This window comes from Trichechus manatus, unplaced genomic scaffold (genome assembly GCF_000243295.1).
Source record: "Trichechus manatus latirostris isolate Lorelei unplaced genomic scaffold, TriManLat1.0 scaffold00109, whole genome shotgun sequence".
Taxonomy (NCBI): domain Eukaryota; kingdom Metazoa; phylum Chordata; class Mammalia; order Sirenia; family Trichechidae; genus Trichechus; species Trichechus manatus.
Window position 1 is genome coordinate 3,749,773 of NW_004444045.1, and position 7,580 is coordinate 3,757,352.

Genomic DNA, 7,580 nt, shown 5'->3' on the forward strand with positions numbered 1-7,580 from the left:
TCTCCACAAATATCTCTTGCAGATCTTTCTTTTTTCTTTTCCACTTTCTCTTGCCACAAATAATCATTCATCATTTGGCCTTATACCTTAGACTCTCCCTGTTAGCCTAGAACACAGCCTTTTCTTTGTTCCATTGTACTTTCTCCTCTCTGAGGGCTTCCAATGATTCAAGTTGGATAAACTTCCTGGAATGCTGGAATACACACCTTATGAGTCTTCTCTGGGAATCCGTCTCCAATCTTCTAAGCTAAAGTGTGCCATCTGAATGCTTTGTATGTGCCTCTATTATAACATCTATCACACAGTTGTGCATTTATTTGTGTGTTTGTCTTCCTCATTGACTGTGAACTCTTCAGGGGGTAAGAGCTACCCCTTCCCTCTTCCTTTTATCTACCTCTAGTGCTTTGAGCAATTGTTTGCATATATATAGTAGGTACTCAAAAATACTTGAACGAATGAATGAGAAAAGAGGCCTAGGCCTGGAAGAAAAAAATAGAACAGAGAGGTTGCAGGACAGTGGTTTCCCATGATTTGTGTTGCTTTAAGACCCAGTTTTCCTCTTCACATGTTCTTCCTTGCATCCAACTCTATTTGTTATGTTGTTAGGTGCTGTTGGGTCAGTTCCAACTAATAGTGACCCTGTGTACAACAGAATGAAACACTGCCCAGTCCTGCGCCATCCTCATAACTGTTGCTATGCTTGAGCCCATAGTTGTAGCCACTGTGTCAATCCACAACTCTGTTTAGGTTCATGAATATTAAGAACTTTCTTATCTTCAACTAGAACAAATAGTTATGAAAAATTAAGTGTAACTTCCCTTCTCATTACACATTTGTTTTATTCTTGAATTTATGTTACTGTTAAAAGATCATTTTCAAAAAAGGTAAAATTATTACCCATATACAGATAGAAAAATGAACATGTGTTAAAGATTTATTTAACTCCTGAGAGAATTAGACAATGTTGTAGCTGGTTCGAAAGATAATCCAAAGTTGCAACACATTTATAAACATGCAATGTTGAAATGAATGTGAAAATGAAGACAAAACTGTTTTTCAGTGGGATTGGGTGGTAGAGTGGGAGGGAAGTCAACTGATTTTTTCTACTGCACAGCATGGAATTTGTAGGTCTAGAGACAAGAATTGATTTGTGTTCTGTGAGCTGCTTACAGCTTATAGAGTTGTAAACTAACTCAAAGACAATTAGATAATCAAGAATATGATAAAGTCAACATAAAGTACCATTTTTCTGGTAAAATATGGAATCTATGCTATCTGAGCAGATTACACAGGAAATAAAGAGAAACCTTTTAATTACCTCTTGTTAAGAGCTCTAAAACCAATTTATCATTTTAACAGATAGTAAAATCCTGGTTTTTCATAAACATGATATTTGCCAGTAAAGTATTGACAGAAAATTTTTTCTTAGGCATAAACTCATCAAAACGGAGCCAACTTTGACAAAATTCTAACACATTTTATTGCTTCTTTTCTGACTCAGGTATTATAAACCAAGGAAAATAAAATTGTCTCCCTTTTCTGCAAACCTCCTACAACTTTTGGCATCTGTTCAGATTTCGTCTTTTATTAACCTCTTCAGGTTCCATACCGTGAGACAACCAGACACCTTAAGACAAACTTCCCTTTTTACCTTGAGAAACAAAAACACACTCCATTGTTTTGTCTACATATTCGTATTTTGTTGTCACCCTTGTTCCCAGTATAGTCTCAAACGCGTATTAATTATAACTTTACCAAAGTAACTAACTTGTGTTTCACAAAGAAGACTAGGGATGAGGAGGCAGACAATTGAGAATTAGGGGTCATATACAAGCATTTCCACAGACTAGTAAAGTTCATGAACACTGTCATGGATTGAATTGTGTCCCCCCCAAAATATGTGTCAACTTGGTTAGGCCATGATGCCCAGTATTGTGTGGTTGTCCTCCATTTTGTGACTTTCCTATGTGTTATAAATCATAATCTCTGCCTGTGATTAAAGAGGATTAGGGTGGGACGTAACACCTGCACTCAGGTCACATCCCTGATCCAATGTAAAGGGAGTTTCCCTGGGGTGTGGCCTGCACCACCTTTTATCTTACAAGAGATAAAAGGAAAGGGAAGCAAACAGAGAGATGGGGATCTCATACCACCAAGAAAGCAGCACCAGGAGCAGACTGTGTCCTTTGGACCCAGGATTCCTGCTCTGAGAAGTTCCTAGTCCAGGGAAAGATTGATGACCAGGACCTTCCTCCAGAGCCCACAGAGAAAGAAAGCCTCCCCCTGGAGCTGACGCCCTGAATTTGGACTTCTAGCCTACTAGACTGTGAGAAAATAAATTTCTCTTCGTTAAAGCCATCCACTTGTGGTATTTCTGTTAGAGCAGCACTAGATGACTAAGACAAACACATAACAACTTTCTACAGCCACTTGCTTCCTTTCTACACCTTCTTAAAGTGGCAAAACTAAACATGTTCATTAACGTGACCCAGAAATACATACTCTGCAGCATATAAAAATAGAAGCAAATGTATATAAACTTAAAATCATGATTAATAATCAAAACTTCAAAATGTAGGGCTCCATAAAATATTTAGGAAGTTCAAGCTAATTACTTTCTCCTTGAGAAAAAAACACGAATCTAATAAAAATAAAATGTACTCTTATATTAAATTCTATGCTGATAAAATTTGAGAAAAGACATACAGCTGCATCTTTTTCTTTCTTAAATCCAAGTTATTAAACCAAGATCCAACTTAATTGTGTAAACACATATTCTTATATAAAAATGTTTTTGAGCTAGTGATTTCTGAAAGAAGAAATTTTTTCTTAAAAATCTAGCACATTTTAAATTTTAGCAGCTCAGTTTTCTTATTTTGTGAATTTTGGAGCTATTAGATTTGTATATGCGTTTATCTTTACAAACTAATGAGAATACAGTTCCTTTAACTTAAGAGACATTATAATCTAATTTATTAGACCCTTTGGAGGTAGGAAAACATTTCATGCTGAACAATAAGGGGTGAAAACCTTCCTGATTTACAGACATACAGAAAGGGAGTTTACAATTTCAGCCGCAGGTCAAAATAAATACAGAAACACAAAAATTCACCGTCTAGATCTCCAAGAGTTGTTCTTGTTCTTGGTAGGCACAAAATTCTCAACTGATTGGAGCTCATAAATAGACACACAGACAAATAAAAGACTAGCAAATTGGATTCTATGTTGTATCTCATCTCACAGAGAAGATGCCTATGTCATTCATCTGTCAGAGATCACCAGATGGTCACACCATAAAGCCACATTCTCAGTCATTGTTGCCACCAAGAGTAAATAACTTACCAGCTGTATGTGATCCACAAAATTCATAGAAAAGGGAAAAAATAAAACCTGTAGAGTCAGAAGATTTAAAGATATTGCTGCTTGGAATTCATTCCAGGAGCTTAATTAATTAGTTAATTCCTGCGCTTAACCAGCCCACTTCTCTGGCAGTGCATTTTATTTGGCACTGCCAAATGAGTCCAACAAATGAGAGTCTTGGTGCAACATTCATAGCTCTTAAAGTATAATTTTTAAAAATGTCAAGTCATGAGTCTCAAGCAAATGTGGAACTAACAAATAACAAAAATTGAGTTTTTATGTAATTAATATAAGAAATAGTAATATATTAAAAATGATCCAAAGAATATTGGCAACCCAGGTACATATAGGCAATGTAACCAAAAAATAAAAAAAATTTAGGAAAATATTGCTGGGTAAGTTTTTAAAAATGTTAATTTCAATAGGGTCAAAAACTGTAATTTTTGGCATTATCCATTCCACCAGACAAAAATTATTCATATCTCTACTTGACAAAAATTTACAAGTTAACTTCTGCCCTTTCAGGATTGAAAATTGTCCTCTTAATAAATGTCAAGCATAATACTTCATTGAAAAATTACCTAATAATCTCTTTTGCCTGTTTCCAAGTTTTAGGTAATTTTTTTTTTTTTTTTTTTGACAGAAAAAGATGAGTCTAAAAGTTTGAGCAGCATTCAACAGGTAAGGAATAAGGGGTGGGTAGTAATTATAGTTAAAAGAAATACAGCAGATCAAAAGCACAGAAGTGATCGATGCACAAAGCAGTTGGAAAGTCCAGTTTGCCATAACAAGAAAGTTAAACTGGAAGGGGTTTTTTGTTTGTTTTTCCCATTTAAGATTTTGAATACTAAGCAAAGTATTTTGTACTTACGCGTTATGAAATAGAAATCCAAAGATATTTTTCTCATTTTACTTCTATGGGCAATGTGTGAAATGTGTGCAATATTTTTTCCTTTCTTTTAATGATTTACAGTTTGGTAGGCCAAGTATTTAGGATATATGATTATTATATTGTGTACACTTCTTCACAAGTACAACTACATTGAACGTAACTCATGATTTTGAGCTAGTTTAATTTAACTAAAAATATAATCTGGCAAAGGATGGTCACCAATATTGCCTAATTGCATTTCAGATTTTAAAAATTTACCAAAGCGAAGTTTTAAATATGTATTCAATTTTGTTTGCTGACATCTTTTTTCTCATTTAACTTTATTTGTTTGTAGCCAGATTGGATGTATTAAATTTCTTTGCAAATTAAGTTTAAAAAAAGAAAAAAAACTCTTTTTATTATGGAATATTTCAAACATATATAAAAACAGAAAGGGTAGTATAATGAAACCATGTACCCAACTAAGTTTTAACAATTCTCACTCATGCCAATTTTCTTTCATCTAAACCCTCATCCACTTCCACTTCCCTCGTGATTATTTTGAAAGAAACCTCAGATATATTTCATTTGTAAATACTTCAGTGTGTATCTATAAAAAATAAGAACTCAAAAATTACAAGAAACAATATAGTACCATTTCTGTATCCCACTTTGCCTCTGGAATTTACCAGAATTCTTTCATATCGTTAAGTATCCAGGCAGCCTTCTAATTTCCCCAGTTGGCCTATAACTTATTTTATAGATTGTTTGAATCAGAATTTAAACCAGGTCCACACACTGCAGTTGGTTGCTATATCTCTTACATCTTTTTGAATCTACAGATTTGTCTTTTTTTTTTTTCTCCTTTCCTTGTATTTACTGATGAATCTGGGTCATTGATGCTTTGAATTTTTTCATATTCTGCATTTTGCTGATTGCATTGCCAGGATTTTGTTTAATACAGTTCTCTCTCCCTATATTTTCTTTAAACTTGTTGTTAGATCTAGATATTTGATTAGATTCAGTTTTGATTTATTGGCAAGAATTCTTCATGAATAGAGTTGCATACTTCCATCTCTCTCTTTTTTTAATACTTTATTTTTTAGAGCAGATTCAGGTTTACAGAAAAATTACACAAAAGGTACAGAGAGTTTCCATATACCCCCACTCTCCCCTGCACACAGTTTCTCCTATTATTAACATCTTGCATTAATGTGCTATATTTGTTATAATTGACGAACCAATATTTGCGCATTATTATCAACTACACTCCGTAGTTTAGGTTGACTCTTTGTGGTATAGCTGTATGGGTCTTGACAAGTCCATGTCTTGTGTTCACCATTACATTATGATGCAGAATAGTATCATTGCCCTTAAAAGTCCATGTGCTTCACCTGTTCACCCCACTCTCCCTTCCCCTAGCACCCTTGGCAAACTCTGGTCTTTTTACCATCTCTATAGTTTTACCTTTTCCAGAATGTCATATAGTTGGAATCATAAAGTATGTAGCTTTTTCAGACTGGCTTCTTTCATTTAGCAATATGCATGTAAGTTTCCTCCATGTCTTTTCACGGGTTGATGGCTCATTTCTTTTCATCACTGAACAGGACTCCATTGTGTAATGTACCACAGTTTGTTTATCTGTGCACCTATTGAAGGACCTCTTGGTTGTTTCCAATGTTTGGCAGTTATGAGTAAAGCTGCTGTAAACATTTGTGTGCAGGTTTTTGTGTGGGCGTAAGTTTTCAACTCGTTTGGGTAAATACCAAAGAGTGTGATTGGTGGATTGGATGGTAAATCTCTATTTAGCTTTGTGAGGAACTGTCTACTTGTCTTCCAAAGTATCTGAACCATTTTGCATTCTCACCAACAACAAATGAAAGTTCCTGTTGATCCACTTCCTTGTCAGCATTTGCTGTTGTTAGCGTTTTGGATTTTAGCCATGGTAATAGGAGTATAATACTATCTCATTGTTTTAATTTGAAATTCCCTAATGACAGATGATGTTGATAATCTTTTCAAATGTTTATTTGCCATCTGTCTCTCTTTTTGTGATGCTAAAATTGATCAGTGGGCTCAGGTGTCATCAGTCTGAAACTTTCTTTAAGTTCCATATCAGCTCTTTACCTGATGATTTTAGTACCCATTGATGATCAATGCCTAGACCCATTATCTCATTAGAGATAGCAACGTGGTGATATTCTATTACATATTCGTGATTTATTAGCTAGAATATTTCTATAAAGACAAAGTTTTTTGAAGAAGGAGGTGACATAATCAAAGTTGTATTTTAGGAGAATAAATCTGTTATTGTAATGAAGAATCATTTGGACGGCCTGATACAAGAGACAAAGACATAATTCAGAATTTTCCATGAGTCTTCTCTGTAAGATGCAGTAAGTGATCAGAGAAAAAGGTAGGACTAGTGGTAATAAGGAATCCTTGGGTGGTGCACACCATTAATGCGCTTGGCTGCTAACTGAAAGGTTGGAGGTTCAAGTCCACCTACAGTCACCTAAGAAGAAAGGCCTGGTGATGTACTTCTAAAAAATCAGCCATTAAAAACCCTACAGAGCACAGATCTACTGTGACACACATGAGATCACCATGAGACAGAATTAACTGGAGGGCAACTGTTTTTGTGTTTTGTTTTTAGTGGCAATAAGGAGGAAACTGACAAAAAAAATCTACGTGGTACTGGAGCTGACAATTGCTTGGCTGTCATGTGAGCAAGAGATCAGAGAACCTGGTGTCTGGAAGAATGTTGGTGCCACTAACAGCAACAGAGAGGGCTAGTAGTTTGGAGGCGGGGAGAGATGGTGAGTATTGTTGCATCTCTTTTCATCTCTTTGTTAATACAGGCATCTCTCTCTGCCGCATTTTCTATTACTGTGGGGAGTCTCGTTTTTAAGAGCTTCACAGTGATTTCTGTCAGTACCCTCAGGGATCTCCTTCATGATCTAATGTTTCTCACCATCTGGAAGTGGAAAGATTTTCTCGACATCTACTCAGAAATTTATTCTCTAGTTTTTCCTCTCTGAGCTCAAACACAATCATTTCAAGGGTTTATAGCTAGGCATTTTGATTTTCTTAAGTATGAGGGACCATTGTGATGACTCAGCTAATTCGAATCCAGAAGGTTGTCTCCCAGGCTCTTTTAAATACATAAACAAAGACATTTTATTCCATTCCACTGCCCCTACTTAACCTTTTTTTTTTTCTACCCCCTAAAAGATTCTTCTCCCTCCTGTGTTCTTCAGTTACCAAGCTGTCACTTCCATGCCTGTCCTCTTGCTTGAGTAACCCATGTGGACAGTGTTTAGCTCTGTGCATCTCTGACCATAAATCA